Source organism: Budorcas taxicolor, chromosome 15, assembly GCF_023091745.1.
Source record: "Budorcas taxicolor isolate Tak-1 chromosome 15, Takin1.1, whole genome shotgun sequence".
NCBI lineage: Eukaryota > Metazoa > Chordata > Mammalia > Artiodactyla > Bovidae > Budorcas > Budorcas taxicolor.
The window spans coordinates 66,482,028-66,506,800 of NC_068924.1; the positions used below are offsets into that span (position 1 = coordinate 66,482,028).

General features: G+C 36.9%; 1 pseudogene; it reads right to left on the reverse strand.

Moving 5' to 3' along the window:
* Positions 1–5,481: 5,481 nt before the first annotated feature.
* On the reverse strand, positions 5,482–8,560 carry LOC128059934 (ATP synthase subunit d, mitochondrial-like; annotated as a pseudogene).
* Between the last annotated feature and the right edge of the window lie 16,213 nt (positions 8,561–24,773).

Consider the following 24,773-nt stretch of genomic DNA (forward strand, 5'->3'; position numbering starts at 1 on the left):
TCTACTCTATGACCCAGCAAGCCCACTACTGGGCATATACCCTAAGAAAACCACAATTCTAAAAGACATAACTTCCCCCAATGTTTTTTGCAGTACTATTTACAATAGCCAAGACAAGGATGCAACTTAGATATCCATGGACAGATGAATGAATGAATGAAGTTGTGGTACATATATACAATGGAATGTTAGCCATAAAAAGGAACAAATTTTAGTCAGTTGTAGTGAGGTGGATGAACTTAGAGCCTCTTATACAGAGTGAAATAAGTCAGAAAGAGAAAAACAAGTATTGTATATTAAGAAATATATAGGGAATCTAGAAAAATGGTACTGATGAACCGAGTGAAGAGCAGACTTGTGGACACAGCTGGTGAGGGAAAGGGTGGGACAAACTGAGAAAGTAGCGTGGACATATATACACTATCATGTATAAAAGAGTTAGTGGGAAGTTGCTAAATAACCCAGGGAGCCCCGCTAGGCTCTGTGATGACCTAGATGGGTGAGATGGGGGGACAGTAGGGAGATTTTAGAGGGAGGGTATATATAATTATGACTGATTCACTTTGTTGTATGGCAGAAACCAACATTAAAAAAAAGCAATTTTCCACCGATTAAAAAGTTGGTTTTTTTTTTTTAAGAAATCAGTTTCGTTGGTGCACTGGTACCTATGGTTCATTTCCAGAAGCAGTAAAATCATTTTAATGGATTCTTACACTGATTCCTGTCTGAGTGCAGTGGTTTGGGGCTTTGTACCATGACATCTGCAAAGCTTTCTGGTGGTGGTGTTAGCCAACCATCTGTAAAGACTCCTACCATAGCTTTCATCAGTACTTCCAGAAATACACCATTCACCACCACCAGGACCACAGGTATGGTTAATATCTGCAAATATTTACTGAAATCAACTATGCACAAGGTGCTTTACATAAATTAACAATAATTTGCAAAAATTCCTGCAAGTTATCCATTACTACATTTTACAGATGAGAGAACTAAGACTCAGATAATTCAAATCAGGTTTGCAAAGTTATACAGCTTGTGAGTTACAAGGTTACATCATATCACATAAATATAAAAGTCTATTCTCCTTTGAATAGATTTAAATAGTGGTTATCAATCCAGACAGCCCATTAAAATCACTAAAAAGAGTAATAATAGGCACCTCACCAAACCAATTAAGTTAAATCTCTGAGGGTGGGGCTGAGGCTTTAGCAATTTAATCACTCTAGAAGAGTCTAATGTAATAAAAGCTATTCTTTTAAAGAAACTCAAGATCTGATAGTTCTATTGAGACTTTCAGAATATGCATGTTTTAACACACCCTTGATTTCTATGATAGAAATTATAATATAGTCAATATAAACCAGCATGAAACATATCGCTAATAAATTCCTTAGTGATGGAAGGGGACTCAACAGATCATTTGTCTTTCTTCAAGGTTTTTATGCTGAAAAGAAACTTTCCTAGAAAAATAAGAAAACTTTCCTATGACTATACTATTGATTTCTTATTGTGGGCCACAATAGCATTAATCCTTAAATTCCTTTACTTGTACAGTCATTTGAATATATGAAAGCTCTTACGAATTATGCATTAGCTTATTTGATGTGCTCATTAGGAAAAGGAAGAAAACTCCGTGTTTAATTGAATTAGTTTGATTTCTTTTGTTAATTATTGACATTAAGTTTATATATAGTCAATTCGAGAAGCTATATATTAGAAGGATCAAAAGAAGATTTTGATAAGGTATAAAGTTTTAATTGATATAGATGTTTAAATTGCCTTAAATGTAAAAGATGGTTAATCTGATTTTAATTGTATGCATTATATATGTATCTTCACATATTACATAATAAACAAAATATATAGGCAACAGATAGGGCGTCTGATCTTCGTGCCATGCCTGGAAACAGAAGCCATTGAATAAGTATATACTGAGTGGTCCGTCTAGTTAAGGCTATGGTTTTTCCAGTGGTCATGTACGGATGTGAGAGTTGGATTGTGAAGAAGGCTGAGCGCCGAAGAAAGGATGCTTTTGAACTGTGCTGTTGGAGAAGACTCTTGAGAGTCCCTTGGACTGCAAGGAGACCCAACCAGTCCATTCTGAAGGAGATCAGCCCTGGGATTTCTTTGGAAAGAATGATGCTAAAGCTGAAACTCCAGTACTTTGGCCACTTCATGTGAAGAGTTGACTCATTGGAAAAGACTTTGGTGCTGGGAAGGATTGGGGGCAGGAGGAGAAGGGGACGACAGAGGATGAGATGGCTGGATGGCATCACTGACTCGATGGATGTGAATCTGAGTGAACTCCGGGAGTTGGTGATGGACAGGGAGGCCTGGCATGCTGCGATTCATGGGGTCGCAAAGAGTCAGACACGACTGAGTGACTGAACTAAACTGAACTGAGTGAATCTATGACTATGTACATGTGTATATCTGCATGACTATGTATCCTTAATCTAATTATAAATTTCTTAAGAGCAGAGAATTTCCTTTTATCTTTTTGTATCTGCTACAACAACTAGCATAGATCTAGGTACATCATAAGTTTTCTGATAAATATATATAGTTTTCTTTCTAAATGCAATCTAAAATACCATTTGATATTTCACTGACTAACTTATTTAAATGAAGCATAATTGGTAAACTATAATATGAAATAAAATTTATTCTCTTTCAGGAAAAATATCAAAGTTTTAAAATTGTTTTTTAACTCTTATTACTCTCCTCTTCTTTTCTCATAAAAATAAATGGTTGGAAGGTTTCTCCAAAGTTCAGAAATATATTTTAAATAGTTTGAAAAAGAACATGAGAGTAAAATGTCCATTTTTGTGTCTCCTTGAAATACATACAAAATCATTTCTTGACCAATAATCTTGCTATTCAAATTGTGCTCTGCATATCATCATCCATGGTATCAGCTGAGTGTTATAACTGCAGAAACTCAGAGCCCACTGTTGTTTAGTTGCTAAGTTGTGCCCGACTCTTGCAACCCCATGGACCCTAGCCCCACCAAACTCTTCTGTCCATGGTATTTTCCAGGCAAAATACTGGAGTGAGTAGCCATTTCCTTCTCTAGGGAATCTTCCTAACTCAGAGATTGAACCTGTGTCTCCTGCACTGGCAGGCAGATTCTTTACCACCGAGTCTCCAGAGAATCCCAATTCAATTATACATATCTATATACATGTACTTTTTATATTGTTTCCATTATGGTTTGTAAAAAGATGCTGTGTATAGTTCTCTGTGCAATATTCCTTCTATGTTTTAATGTACAATAATTTTTCAAGCATCTGTGTGTGTGTTTCTTGCTATACTGAATGATCTTTCAAATATAAGTAGTTAAGGAACACAGGTCCTAATGCCAACCCTTGCAATTGTTGGACATATGACCCTAAGCAAGTCATCAGTGTCCCTAGACTCAGATTTCTCTTCTTAGAAATGACAGTGTTGATGTAGACAGTCTCTGGAACCTCCACCTCCATCATTCCATGACATTGACATCATATCAGCATCATTTGCATAAAGTTGCTGATTTATCTAATTTAAATCCTCTTGCTTATGATACTAATCAGAAAAAAGGAAACTTGTTTTACACAGTCTGCAACCATGAAAAAATAAGCAAAATATTAAGAACAATTAAGATGTCTCTTCAGTTTCCTGAGATAGTTTGATCTGTATCAATAAACATTTGCAGGGGAATAGCAGCTAGTGCTCAAATGCAATACTTCCATAACTTACTCATCCCTGCCTTTTCACAGCAGCAGACTGTTCAGTGCTTTGTTAAGCCCCCAGCTAGTTCTTACTCACAGACTCTATTTCTGAGAATGCAATTGATTTTTGAAGTTAACATTCCCGATCTCAAAGTATCTAGCAGAGCAAGAGGTTATGAATATAATAGGGAGATTTTATTTTCCTCAAAGCCTGCTCTGAATTTAGAATTTTACTAAAGGTGAAGAGAGCAGTGAGGCAATGCCACATCCAACCCAGTGGGGAGGAAGGGAATGAACAGGAGGCAAATGAGAATTCAAGGAGAGCTGTAAACAAATCTGTCCCACTTACATTAAATATGAAGAATCCCATTTAACATCTCCAGACTGTTTCACTGATCTTGATATCTCAGCTTATTATTGCCCTCAGTTCTAGAGTTTAACATCTACTTATAAGTTATGAACTGTATTTGATAATGAGGATACAAATGTGAAAGATAAAGTCTGATCCTCTGCCCCCTCTCCATCAGTCTCCAGCAATGCTGGCTGAGTCCTTGGTTTCCTAAAACATGAATCACCTGCACTGAACTTTTTTTCATCAACTCTCATTGCTGAAAATAGAAGTGCAGACATAGAAGGCCCTTCTTGATATGGCTACTGCTTACTTTTCTTATCCCAGCTTTGTCTTTACCTATTCTTATACTCTCGGTTCTCCTGAAATCTCTGCATCCCGCGCTTAACTTGACTTCAGTAGATAGACCAAGCTATTAAATTTCATTGCTTTTACATATAATTCCATCTTGCCAGAGTGACTTTCCTGATTCTCTTCATTTTGTTAGATCCCACTAGGTCTTCACGTATCAGCTTAGCTTTCCAGGCTTTAAGACACCCATTCTAATGCATAGGGCTGGTGATACATTATTGTATCCACACAGGAAATACCTCTTTTATCTAATGTAGAATGCTACCATCTAATTACCACTCTAGATCATACAATTCTTTCAGTCAACCAGACCATTGTTTGGCCAGTATATGCCCAAATATATTTTCATAAAAATAAATTATTAAACAACCCTAAGAGGTAGCTAGTCATATAACTCTCTGCAATTTATAGTTGAGGAAATGTTAAAGATCTTATCCCAAACCCAGATCAATAGGTAAAACATATTTACTTTTCTGAATAAATTACATGCTTTTCTCCACTGGAATGTCACTTTATCTTATGTTGAACAAAATCAGTGATGGGGAGAAATATCCAAACTACAAAAGCACCAACAGGAGAGAGAGGTGAATTCTGTGATTCATGATGGTCTGTTGACACACAGCATGTTCTCAGGAGAAATTCAGGGGAAGGGGTTTGGGAAGTGAGATGACCCTTTGAATGACTTTTTAATAAATTAAATTGCAAGTCATTTTCTCAAAGAAATAAGAGTGGCAATATCTATTTTTGTCAACTTTCATTATTTTGTTGTTGCTGCTGTTTCCAAAAATAGGAGATTGGTTCTGAACACTTTACAGATTAGAGAATAAGTTTGTCTACTGTAATTTTTTCCACAAAGTCCTTTAAAGTTTTTCTTTTTCATCTTTAAAACAAACAAACAAACAAACAAAAAGCAGGTTTAATCACAAGTGACTTTGAATAGGGCCATTTGCCATCTATCTGACTTTCTGCCTTTGAAAATTTTTAAATTAATTTATTTTTCACTGTGTAATTATTTTTAATGTCTCGAGTTTATGATTTGAGGGCCAGAACTTTCTCCCAGACTCAAGTTCATAAATTTTCAGTTGGCTTGTGAGGCCAGTAGGGGTGCTTCTTGTCTAATTGGTTTCAGGAAAGACTTCATTGAAGTCTTCAGTGGCCATCTGGATCAAATGGGATTATGTCCCTCATCTCCAACTCTTTCTCATGTTCCTGAATCCTGGTCCTCCAGAGAGACAAAAACTCAGCACAACTTCTCACATCTTCTGTTTCTTCAGTATCCACCTGGGCACTATATTTATACTCTGGCATAGGAAACTTCAGGGCAATAAACTTCTTTTCAAAGTCATCCACCAAGTCAGCCTTAGCCATGTTGGCCTTGTAGTAAATCCAGTCGGTGGCAAGTGGCTTCTGAGGAAGAATAGCCAACCTGGGGTGACGGTCTCATTCTAGGATTTTAAGGAGTTAGCCAAGGCCTTCTGGTTTCCGGAAGTGATCTCTCCAAATCTACCCAGTCCACGGCTTTTAGAGCAAGTTTCCATCCAACGATTTCGAGATCTTTCACCGACCCTTGGCACAGCTCACAGTTCACAGCGGCCAATTTATTTATTTTTAATTGGAGGATAGTTACCTTAAAATGGGCTTCCCTGATAGGTCAGTTGGTAAAGAATCTGCCTGCAATGCAGGAGACCCAATTCAGTTCCTGGGTTGGGGAGATCCATTGGAGAAGGGATAGGCCTACCCACTCCAGTATTTTGGGGCTTCCCTGTGGCTTAGCTGGTAAAGAAGCTGTCTGCAATGTGGGAGACCTGGATTCAAGCCCTGGGTTGGGAAGATCACCTGGAGAAGGGAAAGGCTACTCACTTCAGTATTCTGGCCTGGAGAATTCCATGGATTGTATAATCCATGGGGTCACAAAGAGTCTGACATGACTGAGCATCTTTCACTTTCACTTTCTTTACATTACAATATTGTATTAGTTTCTGCCTTACATCAAGATGAATCAGCTATTGGGATACATACGTCTCCCCTCTCTTGAACCTCCCTCCTACATCCCATCTCTCTAGGTTGTCACAGAACACCAGACTTGAATTCTCTGCATCATATAGCAAATTCCCGTGGGTCGTCTATGTTACACATGGTAATGTATTTGTTTCCAAGTGCTCTGCTCTGCTTAGTTGCTCAGTCGTGTCTGACTCTTTGCCACTCCACGAACTGTAGGCACCTATGTCTATGGGGATTCTCCAGGCAAGAATACAGGAGTGGGTTGCTATGCCCTCTTCCAAGGGATCTTCCCAACCCAGGAATCAAACCCAGGTCTCCCACATTGCAGGCAGATTCTTTACTGTCTGAGCCACCAGGGAAGCATTTGTTTCTGTGCTACTCTCAATTCATCCCACACTCTCCTCCCCCTACTGTGTCCACAAGTTTGTTCTTTATGTTTGCATCTCCTTTGTTGCCCTGCAGATAGGTTCATCAGTACCATCTTCCTAGATTCCATATATATGCGTTAATGTATATTTGTTTTTCTCTTTCTGATTTACCTTACTCTATATAATAGGCTCTAACTAAGTTCACCTAAATTTTATTTGAGCTGTTTTCTTCTCCTTTTAAAAGCAATTCTACTTAAATTTTGGCAAATTTTAAGGGCCCTTAACTGATAAGAGCTTAGGCAATATATCATTGGCATACACCTACTACTAAATATTATTTTCTAGTTCTTCATTATTAAATTTTCAAACATACATAAAAGTTAAAAGAATGAACCACTAAGATTCAACATAAATTTGGCACTTATTAACATTTTCCGTATGTGCCTCATGGTACTTCACGCCTAAATACTCCAGTATTGTCTCCTAAAAACAAAAGCATCCTCTTATATAACTGGATCCTCTTATATAACATCCTCTTATATAACTTATCTGACCTATGAAAACTAACCATAACACCTCAACTTCATCTAATATCCTGTTTATGTTTCAATTTGCTGAGTTACCTTCAATAAGTATGTTACTATTGCTTTTTTAGGACTTAGATTTTTTTAACTTTATTTATTTATTTTTTATTTATTTGTTTATTTTTAAAAATTTTTATTTTTACTTAATTTTACTTTACAATACTGTATTGGTTTTGCCATTGCTCTCGATTTTCATCCCTCTTTAGCCTATTTTCATCTATAGCATTTCCACTTTCTTTTATTTGTTTATTTTTCATGACAATGGTATAATTGATGTTTTAATGTTTTAAGCCTCTGGGTCAGTTATTTTATAGAATATTCCTAATATTTGCATTATCTTATTGTTTTCTTGGAGTGTCATTTAATTGTTCCTCTATTCCCATGTTTGTTTATAAACTAGGATTTGGAAACAATGCCTGAATTAGATGCAGGTAAAATATTTTGGCAGGTGCATTTAACAGGTGAGATAGTGTACTTCGCATTTCAGCATAAACAAAAGCACATATCAATCAGTCTTAGCAATGATGCCAGATTTGGCTACTTGGTTAAGATTTGACCAATAGATATCTTTGTTATAAAGATTAGTTTCCTCTTTGATTTTAGCAAACAGTTGGGTGTGGAGTCATACTTTGACATATTAAAATTACCTTCCAAATTTGAATTCATCCATTACATTTTTCCCAATAATTTTATTGTTCATTGATTGTCTAAGGCGCAATTATATCATTGGATTCTGTGAAAAGATGACTTTTTAACTTGCATCATTTCTTTAATATTATTTATACATCATTAATTTGTGTAAAAGTTTTCTCTCAACAAACAGCAATGAATTAGAAACATTTGTTAAAAAGATGGAAAAATGGTCAACTCTTCTCTTTTAATTATTAATTTCAGAATAAAATATTGACATGGTAGTTACCTCCCTATATGGCAAAAAGTTGTTTTTTTAAAAAAAATTTATGGTTAACTTAAGTGTAGATAGTCTTTTACTATAGATGGTAGTCTTTTCTATAGACAGGCTTTTTCAATAGATATAATAAAATTCACTGACTCTAAACAGAGGGGAGCCTAGAGGAAATTGGCTGGAAAACATTGGAGTCTAATCTAATTTAGGTCTACACCTTCTAAGTTTTCTTATTTTTAAATCAAAAACAACTGCTTAAACTTTTTCAGCCTCATTATTCACTTACCCATATATTTTCATGGACATCTATTAAATGCTAGTATGTGAATCAGTTCTTTTTTATGGCCAGAATTCTATTTGGTTCAGTTCAATTCAGTTGCTCAGTCATGTCCGACTTTTTGAGACCCCATGGACTGCAGCCTGCCAGACTTCCCTGTCTATCACCAACTCCTGGGCTTACTCAAACTCATGGCCATCGAATTGGTGATGCCATCCAACCATCCCATCCTCTATCATCCCCTTTTCCTCCTGCCTTTAATCTTTCCCAGCATCAGGGTATTTTCCAAAGAGTCAGTTCTTCATATCAGGTGGCTAAAGTATTGGAGTTTCAGCCTCAGCATCAGTCCTTCCAATGAACACCCAGGACTGATATCCTTTAGGATGGACGGGTTGGATCTCCTTGCAGTCCAAGGGACTCTCAAGAATCTTCTCCAATATCACAATTCAAAAGCATCAATTCTTCAGCACTCAGCTTTGTTTATAGTCCAACTCTCACATCCATACATGACTATTGGAAAAACCATAGCTTTGACTAGATGGACCTTTGTTGGCAAAGTAGTCTCTGCTTTTTAATATGCTGTTTACGATGGAGCCTAATGGAATTTTTAGATTTCAATGCCTTCTATATTGTATTTGTTGTTTCTGTTTTTGTTTAAAAATATCAATAAAACTTCCATGATGACTTCAGTGTAGACTGAGTAATATTTATATTAAAAATTAAATTGCAAGTTTTTATTTCCTATTCCTTTAGAAATGTCATAAATACTGATGGATAGTTTTTTAAGGGAATTCTTTCTGGTTTCAGCAACCTTTGAAAAATAACCTTTTTCCTTGCAAACTGCATGTAATCTTTCTGAGACATTTACCAACTGTTGGAAAATAATCATGTGATTGCTATTTCTTACAAACAGCAGACATAGGAAAGAAGACACATGACTTACTGAAGAAATATTTTTTCCAAGCAATTTAGAGAAGAATTGTCTGAGTATTCAGGTCAACTACACTTTAAGCTAAAAAAAAATGAGATCCCCATGTAGAGATTGAAGAGTTTGTCCTTTAAAAAATTCAATCCTTTAAATTATGTTATGGAATTTTTGCTGGAATTCCATAATACAAGGAGGACACAGTCGACCTTATATTGATTAAATATGAACACTTGCCTAGCTATTAACATTAACTAAAGTGGAGTAATCTAGAATGACCTCATTATTGCTTTTAATTGTATCTCCACATTTCCCAGGAAAAGATCACTAACCTTGTTTTGAAAAATATATTAAAAATATCACAATTTCAGTATCAAATATCCACATAAAGTATGCTTGATGCTTATTAATTAAATTTTTCCAGTTAACTTTTTGGAGAAACAACAACAACAAAAAACTACCCTCTTCTTGCCAAAATCTTAATTAATTAATTTGTTGTTTTTATAATGTCATGTGTGAAATGGTCAAACTGCCAGGAAATCAGTCAACATGGATTTATAATGTTTTAATTATGATAATATTAATTAGCAATTTTACTTTCTCTGACTTCTTAGCAGTCTTCTTATATGATTTCCTTCTTTAATTTTTTTCAAAAGTATATACTTCTTCTATCTTAGGAATAAGGATGAGAAAGATTCAACTGCAGTAGAACTTTGTGAATATACTTTGGTCATTTTTCCCCTACTCAATTAGGTGAGAAAGTCTCCCTTTTTTATGTCTAGGAGACCAACTGACTTATTTCCAAGTGACAAACATGCACATTATTATGACATATAGTTTTTAAATGTTTAAGATACCCTGTGCTTCAGTCTCCTACCCTTGTTTCAACAAATAACTGATGTTTGGAGTATGTAGTCTAAACCATGCAATATCATGAGCTCCTAGTGATGTATGTTCAAATCATCTCTTCCCTCATGAGAGGAGGATCATAATTTTAAAAAATAGTCAAGAACTTCTACCATCTTTAATTTTTCTAATATAATATTATGCAGAATTTGCCAGGCATAAGATTATAACATGTTTGAATTCCATAAATTTTGGCCAAATTCTACATGTGAGATTTGAGGGCACATATTTCTCCTTTTTGCTTTCATTTGTAATGTGCAGTGGTATCCAGATGGATCAGCTAAGATCTGGTCATAGCCACAGTGCCAGTTGGGCTCAGGTGGAGATACAAAGGGTTAGGTTCAATTCTAGTCAATCTGAAAATACATGAGGCTGGAGTTCAAACGGTATGTCAGTATGTCTACAAACAGCAATCTTGGTCCAATAAGTCTATCCAATTTAAGAATTACCAGGTCAACTGCGAAAACCTATTGCTCTCAGATCATACTACAACTAGTGTTCATATTAGGTACTCAGACTTCTCAGCTTAGGAATTCAGTTCAGTTCAGTTTAGTTGATCAATCACATCCAACTTTTTGTGACCCCATGGACCGCAGCACGCCAGGCCTCCCTATCCATCATGAACTCCTGGAGCTTAGGCAAACTAATGTCCATTGAGTCAGTGATGCCATCCAGCCATCTCATCCTCTGTCATCCCTTTATCCTCTCCCCTTCAATCTTTCCCAGCATCAGGGTTGTTTCAAATGAGTCAGTTCTTTGCATCAGGTGGCCAAAGTATCGGAGTCTCAGCTTCAGCATCAGTCCTTCCAATGAATATTCAGGACTGATTTCCTTTAGGGTGGATTGGTTGGATCTCCTTGCAGTCCAAGGGACTCTCAAGGGTCTTCTCCAACACCACAATTCAAAAGTATCCATTTTTTGGCACTCAGCTTTCTTTATAGTCCAACTCTCACATCCATGCATGACTACTGGAAAAATCATAGCTTTGACTAGATGGATATTTGTTGGCAAAGTAATGTCTCTGCTTTTTAATATGCTGTCTATGTTGGTCACAACTTTTCTTCCAAGGAGCAAGCATCTTTTAATTTCATGGCTACAGTTATTGCAGTGATTTTGGACCCCCAAGAAATAAAGTCTGTCACTGTTTCCATTGTTTCCCTGTCTATTTGCCATGAAGTGATGGGACCAGATGCCATGATCTTTGTTTTCTGAATGTTGAGCTTTAAGCCAACTTTTTCACTCTCTTCTTTCAGTTTCATCAAGAGGCTCTTTAGCTTTTCTTCACTTTCTGGCATAAGGGTGGTGTCATCTGCATATGTGAGCTTATTGATATTTCTTCCAACAATCTTGATTCCAGCTTGTGCTTCATCCACCCCAGTGTTTCTCATGATGTCCTCAGCATATAAGTTAAATAAGCACGTGACAATATACAACCTTGATGTACTCCTTTCCCAATTTGGAGCCAGTCTGTTGTTCCATGTGCAGTCCTAACTGTTGCTTTTTGACCTGCATACAGATTTCTCAAGAGGGTTTGAGAAATCCACAGTCAAAAGCTTTAGCATAGTCAATAAAGCAGAAGTAGATGTTTTTCTGGAATTCTCTTGCTTTTTCGATGATCCAACAGATGTTGACAATTTGATCTCTGGTTCCTCTTCATTTTCTATGTCTAGCTTGAACATCTGGAAGTTCATGGTTCATGTACTGTTGAAGCTTGGCTTGTAGAATTTTGAGCATTACTTTGCTAGCGTGTGAGATGAGTGCGATTGTGTGGTAGTTTGTACATTCTTTGGTATTGCCTTTCTTTGGGATTGGAATGAAAACTGACCTTTTCCAGTCCTGTGACCACTGCTGAGTTTTCCTAATTTGCTGGCATATTGAGTGCAGCACTTTCACAGCATCATCTTTTAGGATTTGAACTAGCTCAACTGGAATTTCATCATCTCCACTAGCTTTGTTCATAGTGATGCTTCCTAAGCCCCACTTGACTTTGCATTCCAGGATGTCTGGTTCTAGGTGAATGATCCTACCATTGTGGTTATCTGGGTCATGAAGATCTTTTTTGTATAATTCTTCTGTGTATTCTTGCCACCTTTTCTTAATATAAAGTGCCAGTTTAGTATAGTGATGTGAGGTATTGATTTTGGAGAAAGACTACTAGTTGCATCATTTCTTCATCATGTGAAGTTTGTGAAAACTGATTAACTTCTCTATATGTTAATTTCTTCATCTGTACTGTGGTGGTAATACCAGCACTCCCTTAAAAAAGCACTTTTTTGGTATTAGGGTGATGGTGGCTTCATAGAATGAGTTTGGAAATTTACCTTCCTCTGCAATTTTCTGGAAGAGTTTGAGCAGGATAGGTGTTAGCTCTTCTCTAAATTTTTGGTAGAATTCAGCTGTGAAGCCATCTTGACCTGGGCTTTTGTTTGCTGGACGATTTCTGATTACAGTTTCAATTTCTGTGCTTGTGATGGGTCTGTTAAGATTTTCTATTTCTTCCTGGTTCAGTTTTGGAAAGTTGTACTTTTCTAAGTATTTGTCCATTTCTTCCACGTTGTCCATTTTATTGGCATATAATTGCTGATAGTAGTCTCTTATGATCCTTTGTATTTCTGTGTTGTCTGTTGTGATCTCTCCATTTTCTTTTCTAATTTTATTGATTTGATTTTTTTCCGTTTGTTTCTTGATGAGTCTGGCTAATGGTTTGTCAATTTTATTTATCCTTTCAAAAAACCAGCTTTTGGCTTTGTTGATTTTTGCTATGGTCTCTTTTGTTTCTTTTGCATTTATTTCTACCCTAATTTTTAAAATTTCTTTCCTTCTACTAACTGTGGGATTCTTCATTTCTTCCTTTTCTAGTTGCTTTAGGTGTAGAGTTAGGTTATTTATTTGACTTTTTTCTTGTTTCTTGAGGTACACCTGTATTGCTATGAACTTTCCCCTTAGCACTGCTTTTACAGTGTTCCACAGATTTTAGGTTGTTGTGTTTACATTTTCATTCATTTCTATGCATATTTTGATTTCTTTTTTGATTTCTTCTGTGATTTGTTGGTTATTCAGTAGTGTGTTGTTCAGCATCCATATGTTAGAATTTTTAATAGTTTTTCTCCTATAATTGAGATCTAATCTTACTGCATTGTGGTCAGAGAAGATGCTTGGAGTTATTTCAATTTTTTGGAATTTACCAAGGCTAGATTTATGGCCCAGGATATGATCTATCCTGGAGAAGGTTCCATGTGCACTTGAAAAAAAGGTGAAATTCATTGTTTTGGGGTGAAATGTCCTATAGATATCAATTAGGTCTAACAGGTCTATTGTCATTTAAAGTTTGTGTTTCCTTGTTAATTATCTGTTTAGTTGATCTATCCATAGGTGTGAGTGGGGTATTAAAGTCTCCCAATATTATTGTGTTATTGTTAATTTCCCCTTTCACACTTTTAGCATTTATCATATATTATGGTGCTCCTATGTTGGGTGCATATATATTTATAATTGTTATATCTTCTTCTTGGATTGATCCTTTGATCATTATGTAGTGTTCTTCTTTGTCTCTTTTCACAGCCTTTGTTTTAAAGTCTATTTTATCTGATATGAGTATTGCTACTCCTGCTTTCTTTTGGTCTCTGTTTGCATGGAATATCTTTTTCCAGCCCTTCACTTTCAGTCTGTATGTGTCCCCTGTTTTGAGGTGGGTTTTTTGTAGACAACATATATAAGGATCTTGTTTTTGTATCCATTCAGCCAGTCTTTGTCTTTTGGTTGGGGCATTCAACCCATTTATATTTAAGGTAATTATTGATAAGTATGATCCCATTGCCATTTACTTCATTGTTTGGGGTTCGAGTTTATACACCCTTTTTGTGTTTTCTGTCTAGAGAATATCCTTTAGCATTATGCCACACAAAAAAAGAAAACTACAGGCCAATATCACCAATGAACATAGATGCAAAAATCCTTAACAAAATTATAGCAATCAGAATCTAACAGCACATTGAAAAGATCATACACCATTACCAAGTGGGCTTTATCCCAGGGATGCAAGGATTCTTCAATATCCGCAAATCAATCAATGTAATACACCACATTAACAAATTGAAAAATAAAAGCCATATGATTATCTCAATAGATGCAGAGAAAGCCTTTGACAAAATTCAACATCCATTTATGATAAAAACTCTCCAGAAAGCAGTGATAGAAGGAACATACTTCAACATAATAAAAGCTATATATGACAAACCCACAGCAAACATTATCCTCAATGGTGAAAAACTGAAAGCATTTCCCATAAAGTCAGGAACAAGACAAGGGTGCCCACTTTCACCACTACTATTCAACATAGTTTTGGAAGTTTTGGCCACAGCAATCAGAGCAGAAAAAGAAATAAAAGGAATCCAAATTGGAAAAGAAGAAGTAAAACTCTCACTGTTTGCAGATGACATGATCCTCTACATAGAAAACCCTAAAGACTCCACCAGAAAATTACTAGAGCTAATCAATGAATATAGTAAAGTTGCAGGATATAAAATCAACACACAGAAATCCCTTGCATTCCTATACACTAATAATGAGAAGTTAGAAAGAGAAATTAAGGAAGCAATTCCATTCACCATTGCAATGAAAAGAATAAAATATTTAGGAATATATCTACCTAAAGAAGCTAAAGACCTATATATAGAAAACTATAAAACACTGGTGAAATAAATCAAAGAGGACACTAATAGATGGAGAAATATATCATGTTAATGGATCGGAAGAATCAATGTAGTGAAAACGAGTATACTACCCAAAGCAATCGTAGATTCAATGCAATCCCTATCAAGCTACCAACGATATTTTTCACAGAGTTTGAACAAATAATTCCACAATTTGTATGAAAATAAAAAAAAATCCTCAAATAGCCAAAGCAATCTTGAGCAAGAAGAATGGAACAGGAAGAATCAACCTGCCTGACTTCAGGCTCTACTACAAAGCCACAGTCATCAAGACAGTATGGTACTGGCACAAAAACAGAAATATAGATCAATGGAACAAAATAGAAAGCCCAGAGATAAATCCACACACCTATGGACACCTTATCTTTGACAAAGGAGGCAAGAATATACAATGGAGAAAAGACAATCTCTTTAACAAGTGCTGGGAAAACTGGTCAACCACTTGTAAAAGAATGAAACTAGAACACTTTCTAACACCATACACAAAAATAAACTCAAAATGGATTAAAGATCTAAACATAAGACCAGAAACTATAAAACTCCTAGAGGAGAACATAGGCAAAACACTCTCTGAAATAAATCACAGCAGGATCCTTTATGACCCACCTCCCCAGAATGTTGGAAATAAAAGCAAAAATAAACAAATGGGATCTAATTAAACTTAAAAGCTTCTGCACAACAAAGGAAACTATAAGCAAGGTGAAAAGTCAGCCTTCAGAATGGGAGAAAATAATAGTAAATGAAGCAACTGACAAACAACTAATCTCAAAAATATACAAGCAACTCCTGCAGATCAATTCCAGAAAAATAAACGACCCAATCAAAAAAATGGGCCAAAGAACTAAATAGACATTTCTCCAAAGAAGACATACAAATGGCTAACAAACACATGAAAAGATGCTCAACATCACTCATTATCAGAGAAATACAAATCAAAACCACAATGAGGTACCATTTCATGCCAGTCAGAATGGCTGCGATCCAAAAGTCTACAAGCAATAAATGCTGGAGAGGCTGTGGAGAAAAGAGAACCCTCTTACACTGTTGGTGGGAATGCAAACTAGTACAGCCACTATGAAGAACAGTGTGGAGAGTCCTTGAAAAACTGGAAATAGAACTGCCTTATGACCCAGCAATCCCACTACTGGACATACACACTGAGGAAACCAGAATTGAAAGAGACACGTGTACCCCAATGTTCATCACAGCTCTGTTTATAATAGCCAGGACATGGAAACAACCTAGATGTCCATCAGCAGATGAATGGATAAGAAAGGGTGGTACATATACACAACGGAGTATTACTCAGTCATTAAAAAGAATATATTTGAATCAGTTCTAATGAGGTGGATGACACTGGAGCCAATTATACAGAGTGAAGTAAGCCAGAAAGAAAAACACCAATACAGCATACTAATGCATATATATGTAATTTAGAAAGATGGTAACAATAACCCTGTAAGTGAGACAGCAAAAGAGACACAGATGTATAGAACAGTCTTTTGGACTCTGTGGGAGAGGGCGAGGGTGGGATGATTTTGGAGAATGTCACTGAATCATGTATAATATCATATAAGATACGAATCACCAGTCTAGTTTTGATGCAGGATACAGGATGCTTGGGGCTGGTGGACTGGGATGACCCAGAGGGATGGTACAGGGAGGTAGGAGGAAGGGGCGTTCAGGATGAGGAACACGTGTATACCTGTGGTGGATTCATTTTGATGTATGGCAAAACCAATATTATATTGCAAAGTAATTAACCTCCAATTAAGATAAATAATTTATATTTTTTTAAAAAGCACTTCTTATGAGGGTTAAATGGGATCATGTGATGCAGGTAATTAGCGTATGGTCATGTTCAGTGAACATTAGCTCTTGCTATTGTTGCTATTGCTCTTAAGTCTAACGAAAGTAAAACCTACCTAGCTATAAAGGCTACAGTTTGTTATTTCTGAGAATGATCCTAAGTCGTCCTAAGATCAGAAGGTGTCATTTTACTATGACAATCACTGCACTATTTTCTGTAAACAATCTCATAACTCTAGGTGAGCTTCTCTTTTGGGGGAGATACAGGCTTGCTTGCAACCAATTGCTCCTCCTTCTCTGCCCACTGGCTGGATAACCATTTAATGTTTTGTCGTTTTTGTGCAGGATGCCACAATCCTATTCAGAAAGAGTTTTGTCAGAATCTCCTGATTCAGGGCAATATAGCTTTCAGTTGATCAATCAGTGAAGACCCCTACCAATTTTGTAAAGATCTCTTGGTTCCTGTGCCTGGAAAGGAATACAAAATTACTATAGAAAGTATTTCCTAATATATTCCCAGCACAGTGTTAAAGTTATTCCACTATTTGAGTTAAAAAAAAAAATTTCTTCTGATGTTTGCCTGAATTCCTTTTGTCTTCTCTTTTTGTATTGCCCAATTTTAAAATAACCCTTGAATTTTCCCTAGAAAATACTCAATATTCAAATAAAATTATGTTTTTCTCTCTATATTCACTTCTGAACAATATTTATTTATCTTTCAAAGTGTTCCAGTGAAAGTGAAGTTGCTTAGTCATATCCAACTCTTTGAGATCCCATGGACTATAGTCTTCCAGGCTTCTCTGTCCATGGGATTTTCCAGATAAGTGTACTGGAGTGGGTTGCCATTTCCTTCTCCAAGTAGTGTCCAAATGAAAATGATTGTGGAGATTGGGTAATTCCAATATTTTCCTTGGGAGGAAAAAAACAATTGGAGTTACTGACCAAGTGTGCAGACAATTTATTATTTTACCAGAGAGAAATGAGCATCTCAAAAGAAGCTGATTTCTTCACATCTCTTCTGCATAACAAAACCAAGTTATTCTCCTGGTATTCATATTCAAGAGAGAACTGGAAGAGAATTGCCAAGAGGTAAATGAGAAGAAGTTGTGAAATTATAGTATTGATATACTTAAATCAGAGAAGGCAATGGCACCCCACTCCAGTACTCTTGCCTGGAAAATGCTAAATGGATATTTTTAAAGGCCAAGATTATTATGTAACATATGGACATTTAATATGAAGAGGCAAACTTTAGATGTATGCTAGTTAGTGAACAGTTTCAATGAATAGTTTCTTTTTACCAATAAAGCATTAGGCTAAATATTCTCTTTCACACACACACACACACACACACAATGCACACAATTTAAGTACATGAACTGTGAATAGGTAATACCTTTAAATGTTATAACTTTTAAAAAAATTTTGGCTGCACTGGGTCTTCATTGTGGTGTGCAGGCTTCTCTCTACTTGTGTCCCGTGGGCTCCAGGGCATGCAGTTGGGGCGGACAGGATTTCCAGTTGTAGCATGTAGGCCTAGTTGCCCAGTGGCATGTGAAATCTTAGTTTGTTGACCAGGGATTGAATCTGTGTCCCCTGAAGTGGAAGGTGGATTTTCAACCAGTACACCACCAGGGAAGTGTTAGTTGCTCAGTCCTATCCAATTCTCTGTGACCCGATTGACTGTAGCCCACCAGGCTCCTCTGTCCATGGAATTCTCCAGGCAAGAACAGTGGAGTGGGTAGCCATTCCCTTCTCCAGGGGATCTTCTTGACCCAGGTATTGAACCCCGGTCTCCTGCATTGCAAACAGATTCTTTACCATGTGAGCCACCAGGGAAGCCCTGACCACCAGGGAAGCCCCCACAAAATGAAAAAATAAAAATAAATAAAAGTAGGAAAAAAAAAAAAAGGCTTTCTCTCACTTTTTCCTTCTCAGACCCTAGGTCCTCTTCAAAGACAACTATTATGAAATCTTTTGTATAGTCTGCTGGACTATCTGTGCATAAACATAAGCTCACATATTACATGTGGTTCCATTACTGATATCTGATGTAAGCCCACTATTAAAACTCCCCTTGTATGTCATAACTATCTATTTGTGCCAATGAGTATAAATTTCCATTTAAATCAGCAAATACTGTATGTGGGGAGACTAAGCATGGAGGAGGAGGAAGAAGCCTCTTGAAGGAATTTCTCCAGGTGTCCTCTTCCTACTCACAATAGGAGGATCAGAGGAATCTCAGCTCTTGTGAGAAAACACACACACACACACACACACACACACACACACATACACACACAAAATTTACATACCTTTAAGATCTCCCTAACCCCAAAGGCTTGGATTAGTTTGGCCTCAAATAAAGCCTAGTTTCCCTCTTCTAGTATAGATTTATAATTTCTGGAAAATAGTATCTATTAGTCTTGCTTCCAGTGAATAACACATTAAATACATTTTGTATATTTTGTTGCTTTACCCAAACCTGCTATTTGCATAGCCCATTGTTTTATTTTCTTTCCTTGTCCTTGCACCACTGTAAAATGAGATTCCAGTGAATTTAATTACATCAATAGCAAAATCTGATCTTTAGCGATTACAAAGCTTTCCGAAGCAGACTTTATGTTTATTTCTTGTTGGCATTACTACCTAAAGCCAAAATGTCTCACATAAACTTCTAATATAAATTATTAATTGTGCTAAAAGCAAGACATTTATTTTACAAGCTGTACTGAGGTATAATAGTGGCAAATTGCCACCATTATTTCATTTATTGAATAATGCATTTATCTAAGATATTTATAGGTACATAAAAGGTACATATCATAATAGGTATTATTATTTTAGTAATTAAGTTATCCTGTCATTTATAAAAATATGAATCTTAAATAAATTTTGATACTCACTAAATAATATACTCAGTGATCATGTGTTTGTATACGATTATAATTCTCTAGTACTGAAAATCACCTCATTTGCAGAGAGAGATTGACAGACATTCCTATACTATAGTAAATCAAGTTTCCTAAAGTGAATGTATCCTAACTCAAACTAGTGTATCTGGATCAGGTGACTCATTTAACAATACCACTAAGTTCACTCTAAGTGCAATATGACAGGGAGAGAAAAAAATGAGAGAAAGGGAGAAGCATTTGTGAGTATATTAATAAGCATCCAGTCATATTTTTTAAAAATATCAATAACAGGCAAATACCAATTAAGTCACTGCTGCTGCTGCTGCTGCTAAGTCGCTTCAGTCATATCCGACTCTGTGTGACCTCATAGACAGCAGCCCACCAGGCTCCCCCGTCCCTGGGATTCTCCAGGCAAGAACACTGGAGTGGGTTGCCATTTCCTGCTCCAATGCATGAAAGTGAAAAGTGAAAGTGAAGTTGCTCAGTTGTGTCCCACTCTTAGCGACCCCATGAACTGTAGCCTACCAGGCTCCTCCGTCCATGGGATTTTCCAGGCAAGAGTACTGGAGTGAGTTGCCATTACCTTCCCCAATTAATGGCACTCCACTCCAGTACTCTTGCCTGGAAAATCCCATGGACGGAGGAGCCTGGTGGGCTGCAGTCCATGAGGTCGCTGAGTCGGACACGACTGGCCAACTTTCACTTTTCCCTTTCATGCATTGGAGAGGGAAATGGCAACCCACTCCAGTGTTCTTGCCTGGAGAATCCCAGGGACGGGGGAGCCTGGTGGGCTGCCGTCTATGGGGTCGCACAGAGTTGGACACGACTGAAGTGACTTAGCAGCAGCAGCAGTATGTCTATTTATATTTATAAAATATGTTGTGAAAGGTAAATGAAAATGAAAAAATTATTTGGTCATTCTGAATATTATGCAGATAAATGTAAATCAGGAAGAAATTTTCTTGTCAAGCATTTACTTCTGCTTAATTTAACTGCTCTCCAGTCAGTAAGAGTTATGTACCAGACATCAAGGTAAATGCTAGATATAAAAAGAGAAACCAGGAAGACCTAGGTAGTTAAAGAATCTGAGAAATAATTGTAATGCAATATAATGAGTACAGGGATGTAGGGTGAGGGGTCGTTTACATACACAAGGGATGCAAATCTGATTGAAGAGTCAAAGATTTTCTGAAAGAGACAATACATTAGTTGGACAGACTCTACATTATTAAGGATAGAGGGCAGTTGAAAGAAAGCAAAACATTCTTTGGAAATAAGTTATCAAGTAACATTTGATATCAGGAGAATATTTAAGACAAACAAGTGGATGTTAGGGCTATGAAAAATTAAAGCACTTACCCTGTAGAAGATGCTGCTAGACTGCAGGGCACAAAAAGTAGGTGGAATAGTTCCCAGAAGCTGGCAGTTCTGAGCTTTTCAAAAATACAAAGAATAAGAAAGCCATGCATACACATACACGTAAATATACACTACAGATAGAAGAGATTCAAAGCTACTGGGCAATTTCATTTCTGCTAAATGGATTTATTTATTTCTGAAATAAATGGTAACACTTGTTGGAAAACTTATTTTTTTTTTTTTTAATATGTGAAGTCAATTTAATTTGTTTTAAAAGCTTCAACTTTAAAGTACTCAGAGTTGGATAAGAAATAAAATATTGAGCTCAAGACCAAGTCCATCAAAGAGTTCTATCATCTTTGAATGTCTAGGGAAACTGAGAAAGATTTTCTAAACACCCTGACTGTTCTGGAGGTTCCAGACCCAAAGCCAAGGAGGGGAACAGCTGTAATCAGAGTTGCTAGAATACTAACATCTGAAAAACTTAAGAATGATGAAAAACCAAGAACGATACCAAAACATCATCTATAATTACTCATTTATCTTTAACATAAATTTCCGATGTAAAATAATTCCACTCCTTTTTATAACAGTTTGTTCTTTTAACTAAACTATCAGAATATTCAATACAAATTTTGCAGATAAAATAACACTTTTAGTAAAGGTTCTTCTCCAAGCATAAAAAATTGATAATTGGTTCACTTTCCTTTACATAGAATTTAATAACTTAAATGTCTTGGTATTAGGAGCAGTGTCTAAAATGTGTCTGTACATGTGTGTGTTTAGTCACTCAGTCGTGTCCGACTCTTTGTGACCCTGTGAAGAAGGGCCTGCCAAGCTCCTCTGTTCATGGGATTCTCCAAACAAGAATATTGGAGTGGGTTGCCATTTCCTTCTCCAGGGGATCTTCCCGACCCAAGAACTGAAACGATGTCTCTTTTTGTCTCCTTCATTGGCAGGTGGATTCTTTACCACTGTGTCACCTGGGAACCCCCTTAAAATAGAATATCTGGTCTCTTTCCAGAGTATTTTATCTGATGTTAGTTACTCTACTAACTTCTGTTTATCATTCATGTTGCAAAATTCAGTTCATTATCTGTAAAGAATGTTGCATTCAACTGCCTAGGCAGTTTTTTGATGAGAATATATGGGAAACTGAATATGTACCATATGGATAGGTGGTAAGGAGAGTTTTATTGTTCTCTTTAGTGGAAATGTCTTCAAATTGAATTTAGTATTATATTTATATGCAGGAACTCTCATCCTTGCCCATGTAATAGAATGAATAAATTTGATATATGTTTCAAATATTGCAATATATACTTTCTATAACCATTTTACTGAGTTTAGAGAAAAATGCATCTCAGTCAAGCAGACCACATATTTAAAATTCACAGTCATTTTGGACAGGATTATAACTACCTGTTTTAAAGGGGAAAATGAATTGGAAAAGGGCCATGATATGGGCAAATGAAATAAACATACAAAAGTGGAAACAGTGGCAGATTTTACTTTCTTGGGCTCTAAAATCATGGCAGATGGTGACTGCAGCCACAAAATAAAAGGACACTTGCTCCTTGCAAGAAAAGCTATGACAAACCTGAACAGCATATTACAAAGTGGAGACATAACTGCCGACCAAGATCCATATAGTCAAATCTATGGTTTTTCCAGAGATCATGTATGGATGTGTGAGTTAGACCATAAAGAATGCTGTCAGTCAATTCAGTTGCTCAGTTGTGTCCAACTCTTTGCGACCCCATGGACTGCAGCACACCAGGCCTCCCTGTCCATCACCAACTCCTGGAGTTTACTCAAACTCATGTCCACCGAATCAGTGATGCCATCCAACCATCTCATCCTCTGGCATCCCCTTCTCCTCCTGCCTTCAATCTTTCCCAGCATCAGAGTATTTTCCAAAGAGTCAGTTCTTTACATCGGGGGGCCAAAGTATTGGAGTTTCAGCTTCAGTATCAATCCTTCCAATGAATATTCAGGACTGATCTCCTTTAGGATGGCCTGGTTGGATCTCCTTGCAGTCCAAGGGACTCTCAAGAGTCTTCTCCAACACCACAGTTCAAAAGCATCAATTCTTCGGCACTCAGCTTTCTTTATAGTCCAACTCTCACATCCATACATGACCACTGGAAAAAACTATAGCTTTGACTAAATGGACCATTGTCAGCAAAGTAATGTCTTCACTTTTTAATATGATGTTTAGGTTGGCCATAGCTTTTCTTCCAAGGAGCAAGCATCTTTTAATTTCATGGCTGAAGTCACCATCTGCAGTGATTTTGGAGCCTGAGAAAATAAAGTCTATCACTGTTTCCATTGTGTCCCCATCTATTTACCATGAAGCAATTGGATCGGATGCCATGATCTTAATTTTCTGAATGTAGAAGAATGTTGAAGGAGGCTAAGTGCTGAAGAATTAATGTTTTCAAATTGTGATGCTCCAGAAAACTACAGAAAGTCCCTTGGACTTCAAGATCAAACCCATCAATCCTAAAAGAAATCAACCCTGAATCATCATTGGAAGGACTGATGTTGAAACTGAAGCTCCAATATTTTGGCCACCTGATGCAAAGAGCTGACTCACTGGAAAAGACTGATGCAGGGAAAGGTTGAGAGCATGAAGAAAAAGGGGAGGCAGAGGATGAGATGGTTGGATGGCATCGCCGACTCTGGACATGAGTTTGAGCAAACTCCTGGAGATGGTGAAGGACAGGGAAGCCAGGTGTGCTGCAGATCATGGGATTGCAAAGAGTTGGACATGAGTGAGTGACTGAACAACAACATTTTCCTTATTAGTGTTGATATTCTTTATGGCACTCATATCTTTGCCAAAGTTTACTTTTGCCTTCAGGTAAATAATTAATGTTTCTTTTACACTTAGGATTTGTTATTGCTTTTGCTGGTAACATATGCCTTTTAATATAAGGAATGAACCTGTGTGTTTTCCATCTTTTTGAAACAAATTGACATGTTTAAATATGTGCCTTTCAGTTCAGTTCAGTTGCTCAGTTGTATCCGACTCTTCATGACCCCATGAATCACAGCACGCCAGGCCTCCCTGTCCATCACCAACTCCTGGAGTTTACTCAAACTCATGTCCATCGAGTCAGTGATGCCATCCAGCCATCTAATCCTTTGTTGTCCCCTTCTCCTCCTGCCCCCAATCCCTCCCAGCATCAGGGTCTTTTCCAATGAGTCCACTCTTTGCATGAGATGGCCAAGGTATTGGAATTTCAGCTTTAGTAGCTGTTCTTCCAATGAACACCCAGGGCTGATCTCGTTCAGAATGGACTGGTTGGATCTCCATGCAGTCCAAGGGATTCTCAAGATTCTTCTCCAATACCACAGTTCAAAAACATTATATTCTTCGGCACTCAGCTTTCTTCAAGTTCAACTCTCACATCCATACATGACCACAGGAAAAACCATAGCCTTGACTAAATGAACCTTTGTTGGCACAGTAATGTCTCTGCTTTTCAATATGCTATCTATGTTGGTCATAACTTTCCTTCCAAGGAGTAAGCATCTTTTAATTTCATGGCTACAATCACCATATGCAGTGATTTTGGAGCCCCCCAAAATAAA